The 20,083-nt window shown below is 37.3% G+C and overlaps 1 protein-coding gene and 1 long non-coding RNA gene across 3 annotated transcripts in view; both read right to left on the minus strand.

The window, feature by feature from the left end:
- TENM4 (teneurin transmembrane protein 4) overlaps positions 1-20,083 on the minus strand; it is a 2,813,748-nt gene that overhangs the window by 1,584,446 nt on the left and 1,209,219 nt on the right. The gene's annotated exons all lie outside the window — the stretch shown is intronic.
- LOC140615577 (uncharacterized) lies at positions 3,574-16,632 on the minus strand. The gene is made up of 3 exons (XR_012016086.1): positions 16,547-16,632; positions 10,891-10,993; positions 3,574-3,842 (listed from the first exon to the last, which is right to left on the minus strand). It is a non-coding gene; the product is annotated as an uncharacterized lncRNA (long non-coding RNA).

Consider the following 20,083-nt stretch of genomic DNA (forward strand, 5'->3'; position numbering starts at 1 on the left):
GGCACTGTGAAGGAGGGAAACAGGAATGAACAGGGAAGAGAGGGAGGGGATCAGTAAAAAATAGAATCTTTAGGTGAAGGAATGTGATTCCTCTCTAAACTTTGGAGACTATTAAGCTCACGTGGTGTTAAGCATCTACAGATTCCTTGTGGAAATCAGTGAATGCTTTAGGTTTTGTGTGGATTGATGCTGAGCAAAATAGAGCCAACTTAAATGGCCAAAAGTATTAGAAGGTAAAGAGGAACATACAAGTTCCTAAGATAAATGGAAGTTTGGGGGAGAGCTTGAGCTTTTCTGGGCGTAGGGATTGGTAGTATCTGAGAAGAGTCTGCCCAGATCTTTATGTGCCAGCGTCCCTGAGCTGACATTTGGGTAACATCAGGTATTTTCGCTGACTCAAGTTTGATGTAGTCGAAGCCACCTCCAGAGGATAAGGAAAGGGCTTCCAGCCACAGTTCTAGCCTAGTATGAAGACCAGACTTTGATGTGCAAGTGCCAATGCCATGTGTCACCTCTTACGGAAACTCCAAGAGCAGCATTGTAAGAACTGTAAGAAACAGCCATTGACCTTCAGCTATACAGTTCTTGAGAAATATAAAAACTTTTCAAGGTTGATTAACAGGGTAAAAAGTGAGCATACAGAGTTGAATGAGGAACTGTATTTGTATCTAAAATAAAGCAATTGGGATGTGGACTTCTTCCATATAGAGAGGCAGTGTAGAATAACAGAAGGAGCTCACATCAATGATGTATCAGCTCACCCTCCTTCTCCATGGAGACCCCGATAATGTGGAAGATGGGTACAGGCCAAGAGCAACCCTTTCTCATGCCTACTTGACTGACATGATGGTATGTTTCAGTTTGTGCAAGCATGTCCCAAAAAGTTCAGTTTGGGGCCATTTGTTGTGGGATTGGATAAGTCACTTTCTTTCCCTGGTCACAGATTTCTGAAGCGAGGGGTTGAGATAGATGATTTTAAATATCCCATTTAGCCTTATGAAACTGAGTGTAGATTTCCATTCCTCAAAACTCATTCCCTTTAGAGCTTTGACTCTCAAGGATCCAAGTAGGAGAGAACATTTTGCCCTATATTCAGCATGCCACAGGTTTGAACTTCTCAGCTGTAGCTTTCGACTGTGCTCAAATGGCCAGAAGTGAAATGCTGTGGTGTAATCATAAATTAGTGACTAATGTGACTTTAAACATTTAAGATACAATACCATGCCAGACATATTGGCTGAATATTCATTAAGCAAAACATTTTTATCTCAAAATTAAACCAGTTCAAAATGCTTTGAATAGTGGCTGATCTCAACCCAAATTACTGTCACAAAATATGGCTCAGTTTTCGGCTTGGTAGAACAATGCCTATGTCCTTTCTCTGACATGGATTTTTCCCCCCACTATTATGATACATCCATATCCACAATTCAAAATGAATAGCTGTTTTCTTGGTAAAGAGAGAATTTTCAAAGAATACTCTCTCCTTCATGCAAGTTTGTTCATCACAACCCCCTTCTCTGATCTTGGATTTTGGGACTTCAGCACCAAACTGAGTAATAGTACTTTTACGACATTACAAATTTTTGTCAATCAATGATGACTTTCTGAGACAAAAGTGCAAAGGGAAAGAGCATGTATTAATCATTCAATATATGCCTAGCACAACGTCTCTTTCCCAGGCATTCACTGAAATCTTCTTAAATAGGATAAGTGAGCAAAAACACACATGAGAAAGGCACGCTGTTCTTTCCCAATGAATGCCCAATGCAGTCCTCCAGGATAGTGATTGTAGTACTCACACTCCAGGAGAGAAAGGTGCCTGCGCTTCTGCAGCTAGCAGGCAAACAGTGGTGAAAGAATTTAAATGGATACAAAGCTCATACTTGATGGGAGAAAAGTGGAACTTAAAGATGTTTATCTGTGTCATAGGAATAACTATATATGAATTTGCCTTTACTCTACTGGGGACGTTATATGCCTGTAGATAGTATGTTGGAGTATAAGACCACAAGGTTTAGGATCAGAGAGATAGGTTTGATTCTCATCTCACTGTGCAGTGAGCAAGTTTATTAACACCAAGGCTCAGTTTCCTTATCCACAAAGTAAGGATCATATTACCTAAAAGGGTCATTCTAAAGGTCAGGGAAAATATGTACAGAGGATCCCCATATACCCTGATGTTTTCTGGTGTTCAACAAATGGGAGCTATTATTATTACTGTCGATGCTGATTAAATGTTTCATGAATGGGAGCCTCAATTACACAAACATTTAAGCAACTTGGTAGCATTTCAACTTCTGAAAAGTGAAATAACACACATAACCTTTTGAAACCCCTAATGAGCAAATGGAAAGTGAAAGTTCTGGCACTAAAAAGTCATTACTGTAAGAGAGGTAATTATTAGTGTGAGCTGCCCAGAGTATCACTGACTTGACTTCTAATTTTGTTTGGAACAAAGGTCTTAGCAATGCATAATCAGTTAAAACCCCTAAAAGAAAACAGACTTGCCAGAGCTGCATTCATCCATCCTTTCCTTACTGCAGAAGTTAAGTTCCTTACTATGGCTCTAAAGATCTACACACACTCTTTCTGCACCTTCCAGGTGAGTTTTGCTTTGTGTTTAGCAGTCACAAAGTGAATAACAGCTCGCATAGCTTCTTGGTTTCTGTATCAGCAGCTCTCTCAATTACACACCCTGATGTTCTAGGCCTGCCTGAGTGACTGAGTGGTGTTGCTAATGGAGTTTTCTCTGCTTATCCTGTAATAATGGAAAACTGTTTTGGTTTTATTTTTCTATGTAGTGTAGCTAGTTGTCCCTCAGTCTTTCTTTACATGCACAAACACCAAAGTAAGACTGCTTGATGGTGTTGCCAATCCAAATTGGTGTGAACATGTAGACTTCAATTACATTTAAAAATTAAATAAAAATTGAATTTAAATTCCTTTGCTTGATGCTTGAGAGAAAGATGCTACGGGAGGTAGGGGAAGCAGCAAGTCTAAGGAGAATATAGTGTCTAAAGACAAAAGTCCCCAGTTCAAATTTTGGCTAAGCAAGCATCATCATCTTCCTTGTCAGTATGAAAATAGCAATTATAACAACAATAACTATCACAAAAAAATAATAAGTATCTGATTTGTTCCAGGTCCAATAAAGCCATTTTAAATGTTTCATATCACTTGAATTTACAATATTAAAAGGAATATAGTATTTTTTTTTTCAGGTCAAAAATTGAGTCTCCAGTGATTATATTATGGCCTACATCTCTCAAGTTGCAAATGACAATGAGGATGCACATGGATGGTGTGACTCCAAATTCATGTTCTTTTAACTATATGATTCCATATTTCTACTCATATTCTACACCTGTGATAGTGTTTAGGTCACATGAACTCTCTAAAGCTCTGTGCTTTTATCTGTATAGTTGTTATTACTAATTGGAACACACAATTACTTGAGAATCAACTACAATAATACATAAAGACAGACATTTTCTGTTGGAATGTGCTATGTCACTAATAACTAGGCAAGTTTTATCCCTGACAAGAGATATTTTTATTTTATCACCTATCATTTTTATAGCAAAAATATCTGCTACCTCCCCTCTATAGGGATTCTACCTATAAGATTGGGGACAGAACAGCTTTGCCCCCAGTTTTCCATTAGTTCCTTCCCTTTTTGCTTAGTGCAGTCATCAGATGAGTGCTGCCCAGTGGCAGATAGCAAATGGGGGGAATCCTCACTCTCAAGATTGCCAAGGATGAAGACATACACTAGAGGGTGAGTCTTCAGTTTGTCCTCATTTATGGCAAGCTCCTCAGCAAGGGGATCCCAGAAGTATCTGTAAGATGGATTGGAAATAGGCACAGAAGAATCAGTTTGAGAAAGGTGGGATGAGCTCATCACAGGACATCTGAATCAGACAAAGAATGTTCTACTTTATGTAATCTGTTCCCTAAGCACTGGAAACCACCAGTGGTTCCTCCCCACAATAGTGGCTAAATCCAGTCTGCATGGGCAGCCCCGGTGGCGCAGTGGTTTGGCGCTGCCTGCAGCCTGAGGTGTGATCCTGGAGACCCGGGATCGAGTCCCCCATTGGGCTCCCTGCATGGAGCCTGCTTCTCCCTCTTCCTGTGTCTCTGCCTTTCTCTCTCTCTGTGTCTATGAATAAATAAATAAAATATTTAATAAATAAATAAATAAATGAATAAATAAATAAATGAATAAATAAATAAATAAATAAATAAATAAATAAATAAATCCAGTCTGCAGGATTTTAGCCCTTGCAGCAAACCCTTGCGGCTTAGTCATGTCCCCTTCAGATATGCCAGCCTTAGCAGAGCAGAACACTCTCTTCAGGAGTACCTACTTTTGAGCTCGGATGCAGGAACACCCGCAGTGTAGCCGTCCCCACCCCCTGAAATGTGAATTGCAGTTCTTTATACCCCTCCTCCAAACTTTTTAAGAATTTCAGTCTTTTCCCTTCCCATCCTGCAGTTGCCAACTCCATGATACCTTAGTGTTTCCTTTGTCTTTTCAAGTCTTACTAACAGTTTTATACCTAGTTAGTGATGCTCTTATTTTAAACAGCCTTTGCTCAAATAGCAAAAGTGAGGAATTTTAACGAGTTTGCTATTATTCATCCCCTTGATAGGAATTGATCATAGCATAAACCAATTTACCCAACTCACCATCACTTACTAACATAACCCTCAGAGAAAAGATGAACATTAAAGTTTTTAAGAGGTGTGTGTGTGTATAGAATGTAGACCTACTCCTGTCACATGACCAGTAATTATGTCCCTTGAATTTTCAAGGGTCTTGTTTCTTTTTTTTTCCTCCAACTTTACTGAGATATAACTGACAAGTTTAAGCTGTGTGACTTATTGATTTGATACACTTATATATTACAAAATGATTAACATCATATAACACTTCCATTATGTCACATAATCACTATTCCTTTTTTTTTGTGATGAGGATGCTTAATATCTATTCTCTTAGCAACTTTCAAGTATATAATACAGTATTACCAACTATAGTCAGCATGCTACACATTAGACCCCTAGAACTAATTCATGTTCCATCTGAGAGTTGTACTCTTTGACCAACATCTCTCAACCATCCCTCTCTCCACCACCTCTAGTAATCACTATGCTAATCTCTGTTTCTCTAAGTTCAGCTTTTTTAGATTCCATATATAGGTGATATCATACATTATTTGTCTTTCTCTGACTTATGTGATATTGTAGCCGATGTTGCCATCTGATTAGAGTTTAGGAATAAGGATATTCAAAAAAGAAAGAGCAACTTCTATAAAATGTTTATATACATAAGTGAGATAGATCTGTATTCTAGAAACTGTTTTAAGTCGAGACAGTAGGAAAGCAGGTGGGGAAGTGGTGGGAAATGGACAGAGAGGTAGAAAGGGACTTACTCTGATGCAATGCTAAGATTTTGTTCTGTCACAAGACCAGAGGAATGCAGAATATGTGAATCTTTTTTAAAAAATATTTTGAACTAATGCTCAACTTACACAAAAGTTATAAAATATCATATCAAGAGTTTGCTTGCTTCCTTCTCCCCATATCCCCTAATGTTACCATTTTACACAACCACAGTAAAATGGTCAAGAATGGGAAATTAATAGGAGTACAATATTATTAATTCAACTACAGACCTTATTCAAAACTCACTAGTTTTTCTTGTTCCAGGATCCTGCCTAGGATCTCACATTGCATTTAGTTATCTTTCTTTTATATCTTTTAGTCTACGACAGTCTCTAGGTCTTTCCTTGTTTTTCTCATTATACTGACACATTGGTGAACACTGAGCAGTTATTTTGTATAATGACCCTCAATTTGAATTTGTTTGATATTTTCTGATGACTGAAGTGAGATTGTGAATTTTTGTCAAAAATGATGTGTGTTGGGCAGCCTGGGTGGCTTAGCGGTTTAGCGCTGCCTTCAGCCCAGGGCATGATCCTGGAGACCCGGGATCGAGTCCTACCTCGGGCTCCCTGCATGGAGCCTGCTTCTCCCTCTGCCTGTGTCTCTGCCACCCCCCCTTCTCTGTCTCATGAATAAACAAATAAAAATATTTTTAAAAATTATTAAAAAATGATGTGTGTTCTCAGTGTCCTTTCATATCAAGAGGTTCCTAATGTTGCTATAAATTATTACCAGTGAGGTTAAATTTGTTTACATGGTTAAGTTGGCATCTTCTGGATTTCTCCAACTATCTTTCTCTTTGTAGTTGGTATCTATTATGCAATACATACATTGGAATGCTGCAAATACTATTTCTTTTTTTTTTCAAGAATTTATTATTTATTTATTTATTTATTTATTTATTTGGGAAAGGGAGAGATTGAGCAAACGAGTTGGGGGAGGAGCAGAGGGAAAGGGACAAGCAGATTCTGTCCTGAGTGCAGAGCTGGATAGGGGGTTCAATCTCACCACCCTGAGATCATGGCCTGAGCTGAAATCAAGAGTCAGATGCTTACCTGACTGAACCATCCAGGCATTCCTGCAAATCTTATTTCTATTAAAACTTTCTTCCATGAATTTGAACATCCACTGGAAGATTTTATCAACATTTATTGCTGTGGTATTTGCCTAATGCTGATTTTCTATTTTATTCCTTCCATCTGCATAAATTAATTAGAATTCCTTTGTGAGGAAGAGCTGAGCACAATAGCAATATTATCTTATAAAAGAATAATATAGAAGAATAGAATATCAGATGCTGGACTGGAAGTAGTGAGGTTAGAGGTGTATAGCTTAGTGACTAAATATATGGAGAAGCAGAAGAAGAGAGAAAGCAAGGCATGGAGGAGTCTTTTGCTTTGGGTGGCTGCTGTTACAGATACTTGAGAGGAGGAACCCAGTAAAAGGGGTTGGTCCATGGAAGCATACCCTGATCTTTAAGGTGAAAACTCATTTGAAGCTTTATACTCTTTGATCTTCTTTTTAAAAATGGATTTTTAAAATTATTTATTTATTCATGAGAGACACAGAAAGAGAGGCAGAGATAGGCAGAGGGAGAAGCAGGCTCCCTGCAAGGAGCCTAATGCAGGACTCCATCCCAGGACTCTGGGATCACTCCCTGAACTGAGGGCAGATGCTCAGCCACTAAGCCAACCAGGCATCCCTATTCTTTGATCCTCTTCATGAAGTACTTCCCAGACTGAGAAAGGGGGATTCAAATATCTGTTGTAGTTATCTCTGCAAGTTGACCAAATCGAAGAGTAGATGACAACATGGTCTAAAGTACTAAATCTATATATACATGTGAGGTGTTATAATTACTGTCATGTTTATCCTGCAGACTCATCTAATGGACACAATTAAATACAAATACATGGGACAAGACCTTTCATGATGTGGCTCCTGCCCACCCTTGTGGCCTCATCTCTAGTCATGCCTTTCCATTTCAGATCCTGTGTTTAAGTCGATTCAAACAACTGACAGTTCCATGAATATGCTGCAGCATTTCATATTTCATGCTTTTGCAAAGTTTGCTCTTTGAGCCCACCCCTAACCTTCCAACATAACTACATCCTCTGGTTGACTCCTACACTTTCTTTTTTATTCAATGTATTTATCTCCTCCTCTAAAGCTTTCCTGAAAGCCCCAGGCTACTATGAAGAGAATTTGTATATACCTCTACTATTATATTAAATACATTGCATTACAATAGTTGGTTCATGCTTTTAAACAATTTGATAATAACATTAACTTTATACTAAAGTACATAATATCTATGAATTGCTTGTTATAAGCCAATACCTGCACTATTTTATTTGTCTCCTATAATGTGGTTACTATTATTTTTACCCAATCTATAGAATAGGAAACAGACTAATAGGTAAGAGGCAACTTGACTCAGATTATTCAACTGGCAATTTTGTCCTAAGTTGCCTGTCTACCCAGGCTGTATAGCAAACCACGGGATCTAATATCCTTCTCTCAAGTCCTTGGTCTTCTAAGAGAATGGGCAGTCTTTAATCTTTCCCTTCATGCCACTGTATAAACTGGGAATTGACAATAATGGAAGAGACCAATATCTCCTAGTTTGGCATGTTGGAAGTAGAACGTGTGTGGGAGGGCACTGGCCTTATAGCGCTCATTCACCCTGAAGCCCTTACGCCTTATCAGGGTCTCAAGTAGCCATCAAATGCTCTCTAGAAAAGATGCAGTCCCTCGGTCTATTTTCCTCACATACACATTCAAGTCTATTAGGTCTGGCTTTGTTTTGTGCAACCAGCTGAGTCAGCTACATATGTGGGAAAAGCTTCTGATCAGAGTGAGCTAGTCATCAGACACAATGGGTTCTGTGATGTCTCAGCCCTGTAGAACTGTAGCTGTTGTTTCCTGGACTTCATCCTCCCCTGCAACTGGCACTGGCCCTAATTGTGACCAATTTGGAAGTTCCAATTGCATCTGCTGTGATAAAATATGTACAGAAATAAAAAAATAAAAAATAATAAAAAAGAAAACTCACTCTGTGTGTGTTGGGGGGGAGGGGACTTCACAGATTTCTAATGAGTACTTAAAATGAAAACGTTGCTCTTCCCATCAAATAGAATTGCAATTTCCCAGGGTGCAGGTTTCTCTGCTCATGGGCATGCACGCAATGGATATTTTCATTAATATGTCTCCCCACAGTTTTGTTGAGGTTACCACTTAGAAGTGAGATCTTGAATACAGTCTTTTAATAGGGCCTAAAATGGTTGGGATGATAGGGCATCTCAAATCATCATAAGATACAATTATTACCAGACCGAGGAGGCACAAAACACCAACAAAATTCTTAGAGTGTAGGGTCAATCTAGGTACTACTACTATTTCTTTTTGTCCCCACTGTGGCAGATAAGTATTTTGTATCTGGTAGATATTTAAGCACTGTTTGATAAGTCAATTGAAGAATACCCCAAATAACAACAACAACAACAACAACAAAAGTAGGAAGACAAAAAGGAAGGTTTGGAGAAGGGAAGAGATATGTCTTTAGCCATTAATATTTGTAATGCTTGAAATTTATTTACCCTATAGCCCCTCAACCTCACAAAAAATATGAAATAATTATGAAATAATTATTTTTATTTTATCAACAATGAGGACTCTAGGGCTTAGAAGACCCCTAAGGAGACCCCCCCCCCCCATGTAGCTTTGAGAATCTGAGAATCTTTATTCCGTTCTAAATCAAAGTTAAAAAAAAAAGACTCCTCTTCTGCCACCCACATCCCCTAGGCAGCAGCTTCAAGCTCTCATCACACATCTAGAGTTGGATCACCTAGGCTGGATTCTGATTCCACCATATACTAGCTGTGTGGCTTTGAGTGAATTAACTAACCTTTTTAAGCCTCAGTTTCCCCATCTGGAAAATGAGATTAATAATAATATCAATTTCATAGAGTTCTTGATAAAATAAAATTTTTAAAAAGTCCTTAGAATAGCATCTGAACAGAGCTGCATTTAATAGTAATACTAATAGTCATGATATGTTCATGAAAGCATGTAATCAATACATATTACACATGTCATTTCAAATCCACACAAGAGCCATGAAAAAGAAATAAGATAACTCCTTTTCTGTAGATCAGGAAACTAGGCTCAGACAACTCAAAGGCTCTAGAGCTAGTAAATGAGAATGCTAAAATTTATCCCCTTTAGTTTCTAAAAAAATTTTTTTTTTATGATAGTCACAGAGAAAGAAAGAGGCAGAGACACAGGCAGAGGCAGAAGCAGGCTCCATGCACCGGGAGCCCGAAGTGGGATTTGATCCTGGGTCTCCAGGATCAAGCCCTGGGCCCAAGGCAGGTGCCAAACCGCTGCGTCACCCAGGGATCCCTATCCCCTTTAGTTTCTAGATAGCATTTTATTTTACTCCCTACAACTTTTAAAATTCATTTTTATACTCTGTTTTCCCCACTAAACTATAAGCACATGAGAATAGCGACTATACCTGTTTTACTCATAATTATTTTCCCAGTACCTAAAACAGGACCTGAAATAAATTATCCTTAATAGTAAGTGAGTGAGTGAGTGAGTGAGTGAATGAATGAATGAACGAATGAATCAAAATGCAATATATGGACCACTAAGGTCACGAAGAGGAAATCCAGAGGGCTAGGATTATTCCCAAATATATCACTATTCATCAGGGTGATGTTAAGCAAGTCGGCCCATTCTCTTGAGGTTTGGCTTTCTTTTCCCCCAAATAAAGATGCTAGACTAGGGACACCTAGTGGCTCAGTGGTTGAGTGTCTGCCTTTGGGTCAGGGCGTGATCCCAGGGTCCTGGGATCCAGCCCCCATCAGGCTCCCTGCAGGGAGCCTACTTCTTCCTCTGCCTGTGTCTCTGCCTCTCTATTTGTCTCTCCCATGAATTAAATAAAAATATTTTTAAAAGATTCTGGGTTAGATAATTTCTGAATTATGGATAATTTCTGAATTTCTGAAGTTTGGAAATATCCAAACTTCCTTGATTATTTGAAGAAAAGGCCATAAAATCTCAGTATGGCCATTAACTAATATGTGAAATGGTACATTCTTTTCATCTTCATTTTTCCTTTCATTATAAATAGTGTGAATCTTAGACGAAGTCACATCCCACCTCCAGAGGACTACCTAACTATCTCATCTGCTGTTTTTAGGGCATTTATTTTCAGGGTCAGAGATATTTCCTCCTCCTTCTCATCATCATCACCTCCACCATCATCATCATAGAGCACTAATAGTTGGTGAAGGCTCCTTATATGCAAAGCACCATATTAAGTATTTTATAGATGTAATCTGATTCTTTCATCAAAACCTTGGGGAAGATATTATCGTGAACCCCATCTTATAGGAGAGGTAACTGAAGCTGAAAGTTTTATAAACTTACCTAACTGCCATATAGCCGGTGAGGAGAGAAATGAGCAGTGAAACCCAGAACTGGGAAACCTTTGCTCCCAGTTACTGCTCCTCTTGCCTTTCCATACAAGACACTGGGAATTTCAAAGTAGGAATAAAATGCAGGTGAAACATGAATTAAAATATGCTTCTTGTCCAAGTCCTTCTTTATAACAAAGAGAAAAGCTTTGATGCTAAAATGATTAAATATATAATTGTTCCTCTGACAGTATGGTGTATGGCATTGTACCATTTCTTCGTGAGATGCTCATGAAGGTAAATGGCATATGCTGTTAGCAATTCCATTAGCTCATGTTAAGAACTTCTATAACCCACCACTTCATAAAGGCCCGTAAGTGCTAAGGAACAGGAAAAATGCACCAGGATAATCAGAACATGAAATTATTTTTAATCACCAGAATGGTCCTTTTAATTCTCTGAAAGAATTTTTTATAACATGTAATTTAAGTAAATAAACTATAATATTTTCCTGATTTCTATACCTTCACTTTTTCACATTATGAATATCAGAATTAATGTTTGCTAAGAGCAAATAGGAGTAAAATTAAATATTTTCAATAGAAATGATAACTAAGTACTTGAATAACAGAATTGTTTATTTAAACAAAGTAGACTAGTGTTTTATTCCATCTCAGGGATTCCAGTTCTGCCACTCTATTCTGCATTTATTCCCAAAACAATAATTAAGAACACATATTCAGCTAAATGGAAGAATAAGGAAATCTGACTGCTTTTGTATGTCAGAAATCTAAATATAACTCACTACAGCTTTCAACATTTTCTGAACAAGCCAGACTTGCTCCTATCCCCAATACTTCGAGCCTGGTTCAAAGACTTTGAACTCTGTGCTATGCATGGGTGGGAGGATCTTTGAAAACAGCATCTCACTTGACACACTCCTATTCTTCATTAAAAACTAAACAAGTAGAACAAAACATATGCAGCTGAAAAGATCAGTTGCTTTTTCTTTTGTTCTCTTTCCAGAGATAGTGGCTCCTTTCCCTGAGATCCAAGGTAACATCTTCATTCCTCCATGCTTGAGATCTCAAACTGTCAGCCAATGGAGGGATTTAACAAGTAAATACATGAAGTGTTTAAAGAAAGGAAAAAAATAGCCAAGGTCTTAAAATGGACCAGTTTTATGTAAAAAATCTGAATTTCCATTTCTCTTGGGGAAAAAAAAGCAATAAAAGAAAAGAACTGACTGTAATGGGTTGGCTGCCCCCAAATGAACAGTCACCTGAGGCTCAGAAGCAGTTGTACCTTCAGAGAGGACAGGCTCCCTAGTACTTCATGAACTTCACAGCTCCTTACTCTTTATATTTGACCCATTTCATTTATTTTGTATTTACTATAGTATATGTAAGCATTTGGGATGACACCCTTGCTCTATGATAACTATCCCCTCCTCACTATGAAAGACATGCATTTTTCCTCTGAACATGTATTTTACACTTATTTTATATGAGATTCTATTTTAAACAGTTTACAATAGCTCATTTAATGCTCACAATTATCTAATGAATAAGGAATTTATATGATCTCTACAAATCCACTACAGAAAATGAGCATAGAGAGCTTAAATAATTTGCTCAAGGTCATACAGTTACTATATCTTGAAATCAGAATTAATCTCTGCATTCCACTAACTTGAACATGATCTGTGCTAGTAAGTGCTCAATTAATGGTGGTGCTATATTTTCAACTGAAGTGTTAATATGATTAATATTAGATGTCAAAATGTTTAAAGGACAATTCATTCTGTAAAAACTCCCCCCTAAAAACCTCCTCCCCCTAAAAAAAAAAAAAAAAAAAAAACAAAGGAAAAAAAAAACATTCAGGGCCCTTGAATCCTTTGACTTGATTGGAATACATAAGAAGAGTGGAAGAGCCTTACCTGGATTGGTATTGGGTGTGGGGGTGCTATCTCCTTTATTTCAAGCATAGAGCATGGATAGGATGACTATGACCTTGCTGTGTGTGTTCCTGAATTGGGATCTTACTCTTGCCTGGGATAGCTAATAGGCAAGAACCTGGTTGACTGTTTGCTTCAGAGTGGATACAAAAGAGTACTGCTATATTGGGCTCGCCTTGCAAGTCCCAAATTAATCAAGACAAAGGATATACAAGTGTTTACTATGGTTCAGATGTGGATCACAGAGGACGGAATTCTGAAGCAAGAGTTATCTTGAGGTCCATTTAATAGGCCTACAGAAAGGGCAGAAGAGATTTCCACCCCTAGACACTGCACTTGAGTGTGGCTGACAAGTCCTGAGTTAAAAAGTCCCAAATCATCATCAGGAAGAGGGATGCTTCTGCCTGGGTTAAGTGAACTGCAGTAGAAAAATCTTCACAAATGGAAATCTCTGAAGTATCACAAAACTGTCCATGAGAAAATGCATGTCTTATAAATATCTGTATGTCTGAAGACTATGAGGTCAAATTAAGAAACTAGGAATTGAAGTAAAATTTCTCTTCATCATCCTCGACAGTCAGAAACTAGTTAGCAAGCTGGGTGGTGAAATAAATGAGCCAGCCATATCATTACTTCCAACTGCCAGCTTCCTCCACCTAAAGTAAGTTGAAGACAAGATTTCATTCTGAATTAAGCACAAACTTTGCTAAAAATCTTGTATTGGACTTACACTGTATTTGTAACTTGTGACTTTATAACTTTCTGATACCTGATTGTGAGCAGAAGAGTCATGAGACTTTTGAGTTTTTACCCAGTAATGTGAGAAAACATAATTCCCACTGAGTAACTTTTATAGGAATGATAAGAAATGCAAAGAATTTTAATTGTTATAAATTGGTTTCTTCCACATCAAAGTTATAAAAATGGTGATGATGTTGATGATAATGATGATGATGACTGATCTGATTATTCTAGGGGACACAGCTTGTGTTAGTATGATTAAGGACAAGAGCTCTGGATACTCCTTTTCTGTTATTTACTATCTGGCATTGAGTAGAATATGGAACACCTCCAAGTCTTTGTTTTCTCTTCTATAAAATGGTTCCGTTTATAAAAAGCCTTAAATATTATATAGAGTACTTAACATGATAATGCATATAAAGTACTTAATATAGGACTTGAATGTATTAAGCATTCAACAATAGAACCTGGTTAGCTACTGCAGTAATGATGATTTCTGAATGAGTAGATGAAGGCTTCACACCGACAGCTCTGCACATCGGTCGTTTCTCTAGTAACTCAGCTTTGTCTCAGCCCTGACTTCATCTTTCTCTGATCATGTATTTATGTATCCATCTAATGTATTTGAAGATTTCAACATCTGAATTTTGGGAGGTGACATGACTCAGTACATAGCACTGTTCAATGGGGGATTCAGTGGAGATGTGGAAATGAAAGACAATCATAATCCTCAAGGTGTTTACAGGTGAGGTAGACCCAAGAAAAAATATTTTATTTGCTGGTGTGATGAGATATGCAAAATGTTTGCAGGTGGATTGTGGTAACTACTCTACTAGGGATGCCATCAAGACACCAAAGCCTGTTAAATAAATGCTATCACTGCAACTTAGAATTATTAGTTATAGATCAAACTGTACTTGTGTGCAGAGTATTTGCTTCATGTATTATAGTGCTATTAGATTTAATTCTACAAAGAAGCCATACAGACCTGCATTATGATTATATCCCTTTTACAAACAAAGCAAGTGAGGCTGGGAGGTTTGAAACTTGCTTTAGATTACTAGCAATAAGTGACAGAGTTCTTAACCAATTTTTAAAAGTACAAGCTTTTCTACCTTAGGCCAATGGGAATAACAACAAATTTTGGATGATGCTTTGTGGAACACTGATTAAAGTCTGGTCTGAATCTGAGACGAGGATCAGAGAGAAAAACTTAAGGGCTATGCCTTTGGAGCCAATGTTTCAATCTAGGAAGTAGTGTAAGATAAATAATATTTTTAATGCTCATGTAATTTCTGCTCAAGTTATACATAAGCATTTGGCCAATGACATAAAATATAGCTGTTAACTTCTTATAGTTACATTAGAATCACAGGGAGGGTTTTGATGCTCTACAACTTTCCTGACCATTCCATAAGAAACATTTTCTTGTGTTTTGTTTTGTTTTGTTTTGTTTTTGGTCAGGTTTTACCATAAAAAACAATTTAATAAACCAAATATTCCTGTTGAAATATTTTATTTATTTTGGGGCAAGGAGGGATTTTCATTTCAAAAGGAAGGTACAGATCCCTAAAAGTCAGAAGATGAAAATTTAAATGAAAATTCTCAAAAAGGTTGAGTACCAAGCAGGACAAGATTATATGAAAGCCAGCAAGCATTTATCAAGCATTTATAATGTTCTAGGTGAGTATCTAAAACACATGTACTTTTGCATTTAAACTTGGAATGAATTAATGAGGGATCTCCCTTATCTTACAGACTATAACCTGGGGTCTAGTAAGGTGCAGTAAATAAGCCAAATGGGCAGTGGTGTCAGGATTCAGCCTTAGACAATGAAATTCTTTTTTTTTTCTTAAGCTTTTATGTATGTTATGTATGTATTTAAGAGAGACAGAGAGCAAGTTGGGAAAAAGAGAATCCCAAGCAGACTCCCCACTGAGCATGAAGCCCAACACGCAGCTTGATCTCACGATCCTTAAGTCTTGACCTGAACCAAAATCAAGAGTTGGATGCTGACTGAGCCACCCAGGTGTCCCTAGACAATGAAATTCTTGAAGAGGGAGTACGCCCTCTTCAGCAAGGAGGGGAGGATGGTTGTCTAAAATCTCAGGTGCATTCCAGAAGGAACCTTAGAGCTCACTCCATGCAGATATTATAGATGGACTATTAAGGCCTCGAGCATGGAGGTGGGTTGCTTAAGTTCCAACAGCTAAAGTGAGTGGCAAAGGCAGATTAGTTGGGTTTTGCTATATGTTAGAAATTGAGCTATTATTTAATCTTACTCTATATATCCATCTAGAAAATATTTTTTATGAACCTAGTATCTTCAAACAAAAAATATGAATCAATTTGGAAATACACATAAAACAAGATACAAAAGTAAATTAGGAAATAGAAACAACATAAAAATAAAGATGAACTAGGATAAAAATCAGTATCTAACACATATTTGTTAAATTATAGACGATTTCTAGTGGAGATTTGCAGAGAAGAGTTAACATAATACTTCTGAAACCAAATCCTTAAAAGGCTCTTTTTGCCAACTTTGGCCCATGGCTGGCCTCTGGGAATAGGGATTTCAGGTGGGTTCCTATACTGATAAACGTCTCACACTTGTCACAACTCATTACTGGAGAGGAACTAAGTGTGCCCTGTGTGATTCATTGGGAGAGAACTCTCGGAAGCCTGTGTCTGGTTTCCCTAGACTTTATTTCACACACCTTTTCCCTTTGCTTATTTTGTTTTGTATCTTTCCTCTGTAATAAATTGTAACTCAATAATAACTAGTATTATTCCAACTATTATTTATGGTGTGGCTACTCTAAATTATAGACAGTCTTAATTATTCCATGTAACATAATGTCATTTATTCTCCACAACAATCCCATGTCATAATTATTAGTATGCTCATCTTAAGAAGACAAAATTGAGTCTGAGAATAGTTAAATAACTTGTCCAGGATCCCATTTACCTGAGGCCTGTGTTTTCAGCCCCTGGGAATCATTGTTATCCTCCTGTTCTATTCGTATCAAGATCAGAGAGAATTTTCTTCCGTGGATCTCTATAAAGGAAACACTGAAACTTTATTTGATAATATCTTTACAGTAAATTCAATAGCAAGATTTATATGAATCTATCTCATAATGTCTTTCCATGCAGTCAAGGCAAAGCATTCTACTCTTGCCACACATCTCCCAGGTTAGAAGAGAAGGAACTTGATTCTGGATCTCCTAAATCCAAGTCCTCTATCGCTGCCTTTTCCATTTAGAAACATTGCTGCATAAGATGGGTGCAAGCCTATTGTAGTCTAAATTTTTTTGCACAATAATCTTTGAAAGATACTTGTCCTTGAAGGAAAAACAACCAAGATGGGGGGCAGAGGTAGGAAAGCAGTAAGAAATCTTATATTGTTTGAGGATTTATGAAAATACTTGAAATGGAAATTCTTCCCCAGAACTCCATTTTCCAGCTTGAGAAAACTAGAGGTGCAGAGGTAGCATCATTCTGGTTTTGCTCCACTGGCCTGTGTCTCTTCTCCTCTTTGTCTTTCCCCTCCCCCATGTCATGAGAGCATAATAAATGAAGAATTTAAGATACATAAAACATTATTATGTTATGATTTTATACATAAAATCATTATTTTTCAGAAGGTTTCCAGGGGCTCCCCCTTATTTTACCTTAGAAGCCTCATACTTGTTCCCTCTCCCATCAAGGGTCTGGATTTTGTATCCCACTCCACTGACATTATGAAGATAATCACAACAGGGAACCTCTTTATCCCTGCATCTTTAAATTAGCTTATCATATTCTAAACAAAGCAATGAGAAAAGAATAAAGCATATAGTGGGTCTTGAAACTAGGGACAGTTTTCTTGCCCTAAGAATTATTTATGAGTTAACTTCAGTGGTAAGTTTTGATCCTTAATGCTTTTCTTTCTTCCTTTCTCCCTTCCTTCTTTCTTTCCTTTCTTTTTCCCTTCCCTTCCTTTCTTTCCCTATCTCTTTTTTCCTTCCTTCCTTCCTTCCTTCCTTCCTTCCTTCCTTCCTTCCTTCCTTCCTTCCTTCTTCCTTCCTTCCTTCCTTCCTTCCAAACTTTTTCAACTTAAAATACTTCCTCTCGTTTTTAGTTTACAACTGTGGCCTCTTGTCTCACATAATAATTGCCCTACTACCATAGTTACAATGTGTGTCAGTTTCTTGCAGACTGGGGAATTCTCAGGCCAACAGGCTTTAGGAACTAGTAGGTTAGGGACTGACCACTGCCATACACTTTACAACCACAGGGAAGATCGGATTAATGAGAGTTTTCTTATGGCTCTATTTAAGCCTTCCTTGCCATTTGAAAAAAGCTTCTGACTAGGACCAAGTATTAGGATAAGAAGTATCAGTTGTATATAGTGTCCCTTAGTTACTGATATTTGTCAAAGTCTGCCTGTTAATAAAAATTAGATTCTCAGAAAGAACAAGGGATTTTTAAATGATTAGATAACGATTTTTAGAGAGGAAAATCAAATGTTTTTGGTCTTTTAAACATTTTATCTAAATAATTTGAGGCTTCCTACAATAAGTTGATATCTAATTTCTCATTCTAGAGACCTAGAGGATTAAAATTTTGATTATGTCTCTGCGAAGCACAAGGCTCATACAAACCCCAGAAAGAAGGTTTGGTGTGATTCAAAGTCCTGTATGTCTGCCTCTGATCAACTATGGAGAGCGATGCCTGGGCTAGATCTATTAGGACACAGTATGAGGCAAGTGTTTTTTTGTTTGTTTGTTTGTTTGTTTGTTTGTTTGGAGTATGAATACCCTCTGCAAACACAGGAAAATCAGCCTGAGCCTGGGCAACAAACAGAGTGCCAGCTCTTCAACGAGGTTTTATACTAACACTGGGAGCACCAGATTCCAGTACCTAGTGATTTGTGGGTGGGTCTTATTTGCATAGTTCCTCCACAGGCACAGTAGAACTATCAATTTCATATAGTGCATTGCCAGATAATATCAGCAGGGGACAGCTGGACCATCAGAAGGCTTTAGATTGTCTTTCCACCTACAGCAGCTACAGTAACACCCCTCCAACCACCACCCACCTTATCCATGGGAGATATGTTCCAAGAACCCAGATGGATGCCTGAAACTGCAAATAGTACTAAACTCTATAGGTACTATGTTTTTTTTTTTTTTTACCTATACATATATACACACAAAAATCTATGATAAAGTTTAATCTATAAATTAAGCACAGCAAGAGATAACAATAAAGTAGAAAAATTATAACAATATACTGTAATAATAACTATATACATGTGACATATCTGTCTCAAAATATCTTATTATACTATACTCACCCTTCTTCTTATAACATAAAATGATAAAATGCCTACACGATGAGATAAAGTGAAGTGAATGATGCAGGCACTGGGATTAGGATTAGGCTTAATAACTTTCTGATGGTATGTCAGAAGGAAGATTATCTGCTTCCAGATCACGACTGACCATGAGTAACTGAAACCATTAAAAGGGAAAACTGGGAATAAGGGAGGATTACTGTAACATGGGATTTAAATAGACAACTGCTTGCTGTCTAGTGGCTCCTAGAAATATGGCTACAGATCAGAAATCTACAGTAAAAGGCTCAATGTAGGTAGATATCTCTCCATATTTAGAGGACTTTTGTATTTCATAATCTTATCCAGAAATTAGAAATTAGCAGATTCAACTGCCTTGCTGTGCATTTCACAACCCATTTGTTTTGTAGGGCACATCAGGACATTCTATTTTTAGGTCAATCATTTTATGGACACATAAAATGACCTGAGTAGGGGGTGCTTAGTTACACTTGATTTAAAGATTAGATGCTAAAAGCACATTGTTTGTTCAATGACTAATTGAATGAGTGAATAAACAAATATTCAAACTCTTTAGACTATGCTGAAGATTTGAATTCTCTGGATTCTCACCTATCTATCTGTCTAGAGTTTATTCAATACTAAATGTTGAGAAAAATGTCGATCATCTTTATTTTATGGATTCTGCTCTATAATCTGAAATTAAATGGAGGGAGTTGATATAATTTTCTCAGGTTTTCCTTTTTCATGAGAAGATATGAATCCTGCCTGTGGTTCAGTTGACTATGAAAGCATCTGAATTCATAAAAAAACATAAAATAGATGTATATTGGTGGTTATTCAGGAAAATAACCTCATATATACTGCCTATCTATCATGTATACACACACACACACACACACACACAGAGACACACACACACACCAAAAGCTTGGTTAAAGGAAATGGTACATGTAGTAGATAGCCTAAAGACTATTACTGGACACTTAACCCCATTCTTGGATTACTGCATATAACAGAGGATATTTACAATAGGCATCATCCTGTCTAACCTTCTAGCAGATGTGTGCCTACTAAACTTTGACTTAGCTTGATGCCATCAATACTTACTGACAAAGAATACAAACAACAACAAAAACAACCCTATTCAACTATCCAGAATCA

The sequence above is a fragment of the Canis lupus genome, chromosome 23 (genome assembly GCF_048164855.1).
Source record: "Canis lupus baileyi chromosome 23, mCanLup2.hap1, whole genome shotgun sequence".
NCBI lineage: Eukaryota > Metazoa > Chordata > Mammalia > Carnivora > Canidae > Canis > Canis lupus.